We start from the raw sequence: 10,559 nt of genomic DNA on the forward strand, positions 1-10,559 counted from the left end.
GGACATTTGGGTTGGTTCCAACTCTTTGCTATTGTGAATAGTGCCGCAATAAACATACGTGTGCATGTGTCTTTATAGCAGCATGATTTATGGTCCTTTGGGTATATACCCAGTAATGGGATGGCTGGGTCAAATGGTATTTCTAGTTCGAGATCCCTGAGGAATCGCCACACTGACTTCCACAATGGTTGAACTAGTTTACAGTCCCACCAACAGTGTAAAAGTGTTCCTATTTCTCCACATCCTCTCCAGCACCTGTTGTTTCCTGATTTTTTAATGATGGCCATTCTAACTGGTGTGAGATGGTATCTCACTGTGGTTTTGATTTGCATTTCTCTGATGGCCAGTGATGAGGAGCATTTCTCCATGTGTTTTTTGGCTGCATAAATGTCTTCTTTTGAGAAGTGTCTGTTCATGTCCTCTGCCCACTTTTTGATGGGGTTGTTTGTTTTTTTCTTGTAAATTTGTTTGAGTTCATTGTAGATTCTGGATATTAGCCCTTTGTCAGATGAGTAGGTTGCAAAAATTTTCTCCCATTGTGTAGGTTGCCTGTTCACTCTGATGATAGTTTCTTTTGCTGTGCAGAAGCTCTTTAGTTTAATGAGATCCCATTTGTCGATTTTGGCTTTTGTTGCCATTGCTTTTGGTGTTTTAGACATGAAGTCCTTGCCCACGCCTATGTCCTGAATGGTATTGCCTAGGTTTTCTTGTAGGATTTTAATGGTTTTAGGTCTAACATATAAGTCTTTAATCCATCTTGAATTAATTTTTGTATAAGGTGTAAGGAAGGGATCCAGTTGCAGCTTTCTACATATGGCTAACCAGTTTTCCCAGCACCATTTATTAAATAGGGAATCCTTTCCCCATTTCTTGTTTTTGTCAGGTTTGTCAAAGATCAGATAGTTGTAGCTATGCGGCATCATTTCTGAGGGCTCTGTTCTGTTCCATTGATCTATGTCTCTGTTGTGGTACCAGTACCATGCTGTTTTGGTTACTGTAGCCTTGTAGTATAGTTTGAAGTCAGGTAGCGTGATGCCTCCAGCTTTGTTCTTTTGGCTTAGGATTGACTTGGCGATGCGGGCTCTTTTTTGGTTCCATATGAACTTTAAAGTAGTTTTTTCCAATTCTGTGAAGAAAGTCATTGGTAGCTTGATGGGGATGGCATTGAATCTATAAATTACCTTGGGCAGTATGGCCATTTTCACGATATTGATTCTTCCAACCCATGAGCATGGAATGTTCTTCCATTTGTTTGTATCCTCTTTTATTTCATTGAGCAGTGGTTTCTAGTTCTCCTTGAAGAGGTCCTTCACATCCCTTGTAAGTTGGATTCCTAGGTATTTTATTCTCTTTGAAGCAATTGTGAATGGGAGTTCACTCATGATTTGGCTCTCTGTTTGTCTGTAATTGGTGTACAAGAATGCTTGTGATTTTTGTACATTAATTTTGTATCCTGAGACTTTGCTGAAGTTGCTAATCAGCTTAAGGAGATTTTGGGCTGAGACAATGGGGTTTTCTAGATATACAATCATGTCATCTGCAAACAGGGACAATTTGACTTCCTCTTTTCCTAATTGAATACCCTTTATTTCCTTCTCCTGCCTGATTGCTCTGGCCAGAACTTCCAGCACTATGTTGAATAGTAGCGGTGAGAGAGGGCATCCCTGTCTTGTGCCAGTTTTCAGAGGGAATGCTTCCAGTTTTTGCCCATTCAGTATGATATTGGCTGTGGGTTTGTTGTAGATAGCTCTTATTATTTTGAGATACGTCCCATCAATACCTAATTTATTGAGGGTTTTTAGCATGAAGGGTTGTTGAATTTTGTCAAAGGCCCTTTCTGCATCTATTGAGATAATCATGTGGTTTTTGTCTTTGGTTCTGTTTATATGCTGGATTACATTTATTGATTTGCGTATGTTGAACCAGCCTTGCATCCCAGGGATGAAGCCCACTTGATCATGGTGGATAAGCTTTTTGATGTGCTGCTGGATTCGGTTTGCCAGTATTTTATTGAGGATTTTTGCATCAATGTTCATCAAGGATATTGGTCTGAAATTCTCTTTTTTGGTTATGTCTCTGCCAGGTTTTGGTATCAGGACGATGCTGGCTTCGTAAAACTTGTTAGGGAGGATTCCCTCTTTTTCTATCGATTGGAATAGTTTCAGAAGGAATGGTACCAGTTCCTCTTTGTACCTCTGGTAGAATTCAGCTGTGAATCCATCAGGTCCTGGACTCTTTTTGGTTGGTAAGCTATTGATTATTGCCACAATTTCAGAACCTGTTATTGGTCTATTCAGAGATTCAACTTCCTCCTGGTTTAGTCTTGGGAGGGTGTATTTGTCGAGGAATTTATCCATTTCTTCCAGATTTTCTAGTTTATTTGCATAGAGGTGTTTGTAGTATTCTCTGATGGTAGATTGTATTTCTGTGGGATTGGTGGTGATATCCCCTTTTTCGTTTTTTATTGCATCTATTTGATTCTTCTCTCTTTTCTTCTTTATTAGTCTTGCTAGCGGTCCATCAATTTTGTTGATCTTTTCAAAAAACCAGCTCCTGGATTCATTAATTTTTTGAAGGGTTTTTTGTGTCTCTATTTCCTTCAGTTCTGCTCTGATTTTAGTTATTTCTAGCCTTCTGCTAGCTTTTGAATGTGTTTGCTCTTGCTTTTCTAGTTCTTTTAATTGTGATGTTAGGGTGTCAATTTTGGATCTTTCCTGCTTTCTCTTGTGGGCATTTAGTGCTATAAATTTTCCTCTACACACTGCTTTGAAGGTGTCCCAGAGATTCTGGTATGTTGTGTCTTTGTTCTCGTTGGTTTCAAAGAACATCTTTATTTCTGCCTTCATTTCATTATGTACCCAATAGTCATTCAGGAGCAGGTTGTTCAGTTTCCATGTAGTTGAGCGGTTTTGACTGAGTTTCTTAATCCTGAGTTCTAGTTTGATTGCACTGTGGTCTGAGAGACAGTTTGTTATAATCTCTGTTCTTTTACATTTGCTGAGAAGAGCTTTACTTCCAACTATGTGGTCAATTTTGGAATAGGTGTGGTGTGGTGCTGAAAAAAATGTATATTCTGTTGATTTGGGGTGGAGAGTTCTGTAGATGTCTATTAGGTCCACTTTATGTAGAGCTGAGTTCAATTCCTGGATATCCTTGTTAACTTTCTGTCTCGTTGATCTGTCTAATGCTGACAGTGGGGTGTTAAAATCTCCCATTATTATTGTGTGGGAGTTTAAGTCCCTTTGTAGGTCACTGAGGACTTGCTTTATGAATCTGGGTGCTCCTGTGTTGGGTGCATATATATTTAGGATAGTTAGCTCTTCTTGTTGAATTGATCCCTTTATCATTATGTAATGGCCTTCTTTGTCTCTTTTGATCTTTGTTGGTTTAAAGTCTATTTTATCAGAGACTAGGATTGCAACCCCTGCCTTTTTTTGTTTTCCAGTTGCTTGATAGATCTTCCTCCATCCCTTTATTTTGAGTCTATGTGTGTCTCTGCACGTGAGATGGGTTTCCTGAATACAGCACACTGATGGGTCCTGACTCCTTATCCAGTTTGCCAGTCTGTGTCTTTTGATTGGAGCATTTAGCCCATTTACATTTAACGTGAATATTGTTATGTGTGAATCTGATCCTGTCATTATGATGTTAGTTGGTTATTTTGCTCGTTAGTTGCTATAGTTTCTTCCTAGCCTCGATGGTCTTTACAATTTGGCATGTTTTTGCAGGGGCTGGTACCGGTTGTTCCTTTCCATGTTTAGTGCTTCCTTCAGGAGCTCTTTTAGGGCAGGCCTGGTGGTGACAAAATCACTCAGCGTTTGCTTGTCTGTAAAGTATTTTATTTCTCCTTCACTTATGAAGCTTAGTTTGGCGGGATAGGAAATTCTGGGTTGAAAATTCTTTTCTTTAAGAATGTTGAATATCGGCCCCCACTCTCTTCTGGCTTGTAGAGTTTCTGCTGAGAGATCAGCTGTTAGTCTGATGGGCTTCCCTTTGTGGGTAACCCGACCTTTCTCTCTGGCTGCCCTTAACATTTTTTCCTTCATTTCAACTTTGGTGAATCTGACAATTATGTGTCTTGGAGTTGCCCTTCTCGAGGAGTATCTTTGTGGCGTTCTCTGTATTTCCTGAATCTGAATGCTGGCCTGACTTGCTAGATTGGGGAAGTTCTCCTGGATAATATCTTGCAGAGTGTTTTCCAACTTGGTTCCATTCTCCCCATCATTTTCAGGTACACCAATCAGACGTAGGTTTGGTCTTTTCACATAGTCCCAAATTTCTTGGAGGCTTTGTTCATTTCTTTTTATTCTTTTTTCTCTAAACTTCCCTTCTCTCTTCATTTCATTCATTTCATCTTCTATCAGCGATACCCTTTCTTCCAGTTGATCGCATCTGCTACTGAGGCTTCTGCATTCTTCGCGTAGTTCTCGAAACTTGGCTTTCAGCTCCATCATCTCCTTGAAGCCCTTCTCTCCATTGGTTATTCTAGTTATCCATTCTTCTAATTTTTTTTCAAAGTTTTTAACTTCTTTGCTATTGTTTTGAATTTCCTCTCGTAGCTCAGAGTAGTTTGATCGTCTGAAGCCTTCTTCTCTCAACTCATCAAAGTCATCCTCCATCCAGCTTTGTTCCGTTGCTGGTGAGGAACTGCGTTCCTTTGGAGGAGGAGAGGTGCTCTGTTTTTTAGAGTTTCCAGTTTTTTTGGTCTGTTTTTTCCCCATCTTTGTGGTTTTGTCTACTTTTTGTCTTCGATGATGGTGATGTACAGATGGGTTTTTGGTGTGGATGTCCTTTCTGTTTGTTAATTTTCCTTCTACCAGACAAGACCCTCAGCTGCAGGTCTGTTGGAGTTTACTAGAGGTCCACTCCAGACCCTGTCTGGCTGGGTGTCAGCACCGGTGGCTGCAGAACAGCGGATTTTCGTGAGACCACAAATTCAGCTGTCTGATAGTTCCTCTGAAAGTTTTGTCTCAGAGGAGTACCCCGTTGAATGAGGTGTCAGTCTGTCCCTACTGGGGGGGTGCCTCCCAGTTAGGCTGCTCAGGGGTGAGGGACCCACTTTAGGAGGCAGTCTGTCCGTTCTCAGATCTCCAGCTGCGTGCTGGGAGAACCACTACTCTCTTCAAAGCTGTCAGTCAGATAGGGACATTTAAGGCTGTGGAGGTTCTGGCTGAGTTTTTGGTTGTCTGTGCCCTGCCCCCAGAGGTGGAGCCTACAGAGGCAGGCAGGCCTCCTTGAGCTGTGGTGGGCTCCACCCAGTTCGAGCTTCCTGGCTGCTTTGTTTACCTAAGCAAGCCTGGGCAATGGCGGGCGCCCCTCCCCCAGCCTCGTTGCCGCCTTGCAGCGTGATCTCAGACTGCTGTGCTAGCAATCAGCAAGACTCTGTGGGCATAGGACCCTCCGAGCCAGGTGCGGGACACAATCTCCTAGTGTGCCGTTTTCCAGGCCCGTTGGAAAAGCGCAGTATTAGGACGGGACTGACCCGATATTCCAGGTGCCGTCTGTTTCCCCTTTCTTTGACTAGGAAAGGGAACTCCCTGACCCCTTGCGCTTCCTGTGTGAGGCAATGCCTCGCCCTGCTTCGGCTCGCGCACAGTGCGCTTCACCGACTGTCCTGCACCCACTGTTAGGCACTCCCTAGTGAGATGAAACCGGTACCTCAAGCAGAAATGCAGAAATCACCCGTCTTCTGTGTCGCTGGGGCTGGGAGCTGGAGACCGGAGCTGTTCCTATTCGGCCATCTTGGCTCCACCCTCCCGGCCATTACAATCTTAAAGCAGATGTCTATGTATTGGGATAAAATGTTTTCTCATATAAGTGAAGAAAGCAAGATGCAGAGTAGCATATTTAATATTATCTTATTTATAAAGAAAAAGATTATGGATAATGTAGAGTGATAGATAAATAAATAATTTTTCTGAAAGTTAACCAGAAAGTGTTAATAGTTGGGCACAAAGATCTGTTGGTGGTGGTATGACGTGTTTTACTTTTCCTTTTCTACCTCTCTCTCTCTTTTTCTATGTGGCTACATTCCTCTTATTTAAATAAAATAAATTAAAAAGTTAAAAGCACACTGCCATATGTTGTATGAAAGAGGTGGTGGGTGTCATGGGATACAAAGGACAGGCATCTGAACACAGGATAGACAAGGGTAATGTCAGAGAAGACTTCCTGTATCAAAAGATGCCTGGATCAAAGGATGCCTGGGCTTCATTTCTAAGGGTAAGAAGTTGTTAGATGAAGATTGAGGTATGGGTAAAGGAATGGTATTTGCAAAGGCATGGAGATGAGAGTGAAGGCCAGACATGTTTAAGAAATTGTTTTACAAATGTTTTGTTGGAGTGCAGAGTAGTCAGCAAATTAAAAAGCGGGATATGTAGGTATCAAATCACCTAAGGCCTTAAATAGCCTACTAAGGACTTTGGACCTTCTCCTAAAGCAAGGAGAAACAACTAAATAATTTTAAATGAAAAAGTGACCTGACTAAAATCCATAAAACCTTAAAATAAATGCAAAGTTGCTCAATAATCCAACTATGTTAGAAGACTCGCTGTATGCACAACATCGCAGAAGGGCCATCCTGAGTCAGCTAACCTGGGATGTGAAAAGTATAACTCCATTCCTTGGAAACAGCTTTAAAGATGTGAGTTCTTCACATAATAGTTGTTCATTCATTTATTCATACTAATAAAAACAAATATTAAGTATATTTTTATATTGAGTATATGTTATACAGAAAGCAAATATTCTAAGCTTTGAGAGGAAAGGTGCAAAATGCATTGTCTCTGTCTTCAAAAAATTTAGAATGATAATCAAAGTGCAGTCTGATAAGTTCTACAGTGTACATAGTATGGTGGAAACAGCAGAGGGAGTGTTTAACTTCTTGGAGGAATTAGAAAAGACTTTGCAAAAGTGGTGACATTTAAAATGGGCCTTAAGAGATAAAAGGAGCTCTCTAGGTAAAAAGGGAGGCAGCAGGAATTACAGAGATAGAAAATAGCAACTAAGCTAAAAAGAAAAAAAAAAAACATTGGCACAGAAATGAGAAAAATGCATGACAAGAAAGGAACCTAGGCTCGACAGATAAAGGAGGCAAGGGACAGAGGTGAAGTTGTGAAGGATTCATACTGATGCAGTTTGGGTGTGTGTCCCTTCCATATCTCATGTTGAAATGTAATCCCCTGGCTGGGCTCAGTGGCTCATGCCTGTAATCCCAGCACTTTGGGAGACTGAGGTGGGTGAATCACGAGGTTGGGAGATCGAGACCATCCTGGCTAACACGGTGAAACACTGTATCTACTAAAAATATAAAAAAATTAGCCAGGCGTGGTGGCGGGCACCTGTAGTTCTAGCTACTCAGGAGGCTGAGGCAGGAGAATGGCGTGAACCCAGGCGGTGGAGCTTGCAGTGAGCCGATATCACGCCACTGCACTCCGGCCTGGGTGACAGAGCAAGACTCTGTCTCAAAAAAAAAAAAAAAAAAAAGAAATGTAATCCCCAATGTTGGAGGTGGGGCCTGGTGAGAGGTATTGGATCATGGAGGTGGATCCCTCATGAATGGCTTAACACCATCCCCTTGGTGATGAGTGAGTTCTCACTCAGTTCATTCAAGATCTGGTTGTTTAAAAGAGTCTGAGACCTCCCCATTTTCTCTCTTGGTCCCTCTCTGGCTTGTGATATGCCAGCTCCCCCTTGGCCTTCCACCTTAAGTGGAAGCTTCTGGAGGTCCTCACCTAAAGCAGATGCTGGCACCAAGCTTCCTGTATAGTCTACAGAACTGTGAGCCAAAATAAACCTCTTTTTTTTTTTTGAGATGGAGTCTCACTCTGTCATCCAGGCTGGAGTGCAGTGGCACCATCTTGGCTCACTGCAAGCTCCACCTCCCGGGTTCACGCCATTCTCCTGTCTCAGCCTCCCGAGTAGCTGGGACTACAGGCGCCCGCCACCACACCCAGCTAATTTGTTGTATTTTTAGTAGAGACGGGGTTTCACTGTGTTAGCCAGGATGGTGTCGATCTCCTGACCTTGTGCCCCACCCCCCTCGGCCTCCCAAAGTGCCGGGATTCCAGGCGTGAGGCACCATGCCCGGCCATAAATCTCTTTTCTTTATGTTACCCAATTCTTTTGTAGTTCAAGAGTGTGATGATTGGCTGTTCATGAGCATGTATGAGATATGCCACCCTTGAACCTTGTTACATCAGCACATTACCCGCCTGACCTAAACAAAAAAATAATTATCCAGTCTCAAATGTTCCTTTAGAGTAATGCAAACAGACTAATATACACACAAACCTTGAAAAGGAGTTCAGACTTTTTAATCCACAAGCCACAGGGAGCTGCTGAAAGTTTTACAGCAGAAGAGGTGTTATGAGAAAATCTATGTTTTAGGAAGATAGCTGTAGAGGCTGTGAAGAAGGATTGGAATCTGGAGCTGGCCCTTTAGGAGCTGTTAAAACAGTCCTGGCAAGAGATATGAAACGAACTCAATCCAGGGTCATGAAATTGGAGACAACAGGCGAGATCTGAGAAATGATTACAAAGAAGGTAGAAGATAACATGATTTATTGGATTTCTATCTTGCACCCCAGACTCCGAGATAGGTACTTTATACACCTTATTTTATTTACTCTTTTACTCTTTACAACAACAACCCCATGAGGTAGGTGTGATGTGTCCCTTAAGAAATTGAACATCTGGGAGGCTAACTCACTCAAGATCACACAGGCATTAAATGTCAGAGCCAGGATATGAACCAATGTCTGCTAGATGCCAAAGCCCATGTGCTTTCTTTCTACTCAGATAGTACCAAGAGGACTTGATGAGTGATTACATATTTTCTCCAATTAGGGTTCCATTGTTGCTCACTTTCCTAAATTTTGTAGGAAGCCATGTGTGTGCTCCAGCCTTTAGCAGCCCTGAGGAAGAATGTATTCCACTAGGTTACATTGTGCTAAGGGAAGGAGTACTTCTTACATTAAGCAGAGTGTGGAGGCCAAGGAGTGTTCAACCTGTCTAGGTGTGTATTTGTTTTCTACTGTGGCTATAACAAATTATTACAAGCAATTATCATAAATTGATACACATGTATTACCGTACAGTTCCATTAGTAGTCTATCATGTGTCTCACCAGGCTAAGACTGAGGCATCAGCAGGGCAGAGTTCCTTTCTGGAGGCTTTAGGGGAGAATTCTCTTCTTGACTTTTAGAGCTTCTAGAGGACACTACTCTGGCTCATGGCCCCCTTCCTTCAGCAAGGGCAGGTCGAGTCCCTGTTACATCTCATCCTCTGACCATCTTTACTGTTTCCCTCTTCCCCTTTAAAGGAGACTTGTAATTACATTGGGCCCACCCAGATAATCCAGGCTGGTTTCTCTACTTTAAGGTCAGGCGATTAGCAACCTTAATTTTATCTGCAAATTTAATTCCCTTTTGCCAAGAAAGGTAACATGTTTACAGGTTCTGGGGATTAGGACATGGATAGTTTGGAGGCCATTATTCTGCCCAACATGCAGTTCTTTATGACGATTTAGATTTGAATCTTGTATTGCTAGTTTTAGAAATTTACAAGAAGAGGGTCAGGGAAGAAGTGGTGAGTAAAGAGTTAACTAGCCATCCAACAAGCACAATGACCTCTTGACAATGTTGAGCGTGGTGTAGACTGTTGGGCCAAGAGCTGGGCCGTTGGGGTAGGCAGTTCACATCTTCGAAGAAATGCTCATCAAACCATGACCAGTGGAAATCAGGACACCAGTCACCTGGGAAACCAAGTAAACATAAACATACAGCCATCCATCACTGCCATCTGGAAGAAATTGGGTAGTGAGGGTCTTCCTGTTAGGACTTGCTTCAGTATTTATTTGTGTAGCTGGAGATCCCAGACCAGGCTTTCTGTCAGCGATGCTTCAGTGAGGTGCATGGGGCTGAATCTCAGCTTGGAATTAAAACATACCACCTTTCTGTGTGAATGCGGATGTAAATATTACCAGCAGACAGGTCACTCAAGAGATAGGTGTCCGTATTTCTAAGTCTAAACAATCTCTGTAGGTCAGACAGGGAGGCCCCGTGTGCTTGTTGGCAACACCACCTTTAGCAGAAGTCTGAATTCCTAGTGAATGCTGCCTGTGTTCTGCTCTATCCAGGAACTATGGCCTCCAGAAGCTTTGCCCTACAAGCTCCATCCTAGTCAATGACTTCAGGCAGAAATGTGCAGGGAGAAGATGGTTTCAGTTGGGTCCACTGTATGAGGTGATATGTAAGTTTTATGGGCTCTCCTCCCGGGAGTCCTTGCTTTTGACTGAGAATGTGTTTTCAGTTGTTGCTCCAATCTATCAGTGGTGAGAGATTTGCCCAGCTCCCTTCATATGTTCTCGCCCTGTTCCCCAAGTGATTCAAAGCATATTTACAAGACAGCTGGCTTGGGTTTACAGGGGGCAAGTCTGAGGCATGGATCAGAGCAGAGTGAAGTGACCCATACAGGGAACAAACTTATGACCTTGGCCTCCTAAGCACTATCTCCTTACAGATTCAGCTAATACAGCTCCTGAAAGCCTGCCCTTCATC

At 42.6% G+C, this 10,559-nt stretch overlaps 1 non-coding gene across 1 annotated transcript; it reads left to right on the forward strand.

The window, feature by feature from the left end:
- Positions 1 to 8,118: 8,118 nt before the first annotated feature.
- On the forward strand, positions 8,119 to 8,219 carry LOC134735043 (small nucleolar RNA U13). Its single transcript, XR_010117904.1, has one exon. It is a non-coding gene; the product is annotated as a small nucleolar RNA U13 (small nucleolar RNA).
- The last annotated feature ends 2,340 nt before the right edge of the window (positions 8,220 to 10,559 follow it).

The sequence above is a fragment of the Symphalangus syndactylus genome, chromosome 12 (assembly GCF_028878055.3).
Source record: "Symphalangus syndactylus isolate Jambi chromosome 12, NHGRI_mSymSyn1-v2.1_pri, whole genome shotgun sequence".
Lineage (NCBI taxonomy): Eukaryota > Metazoa > Chordata > Mammalia > Primates > Hylobatidae > Symphalangus > Symphalangus syndactylus.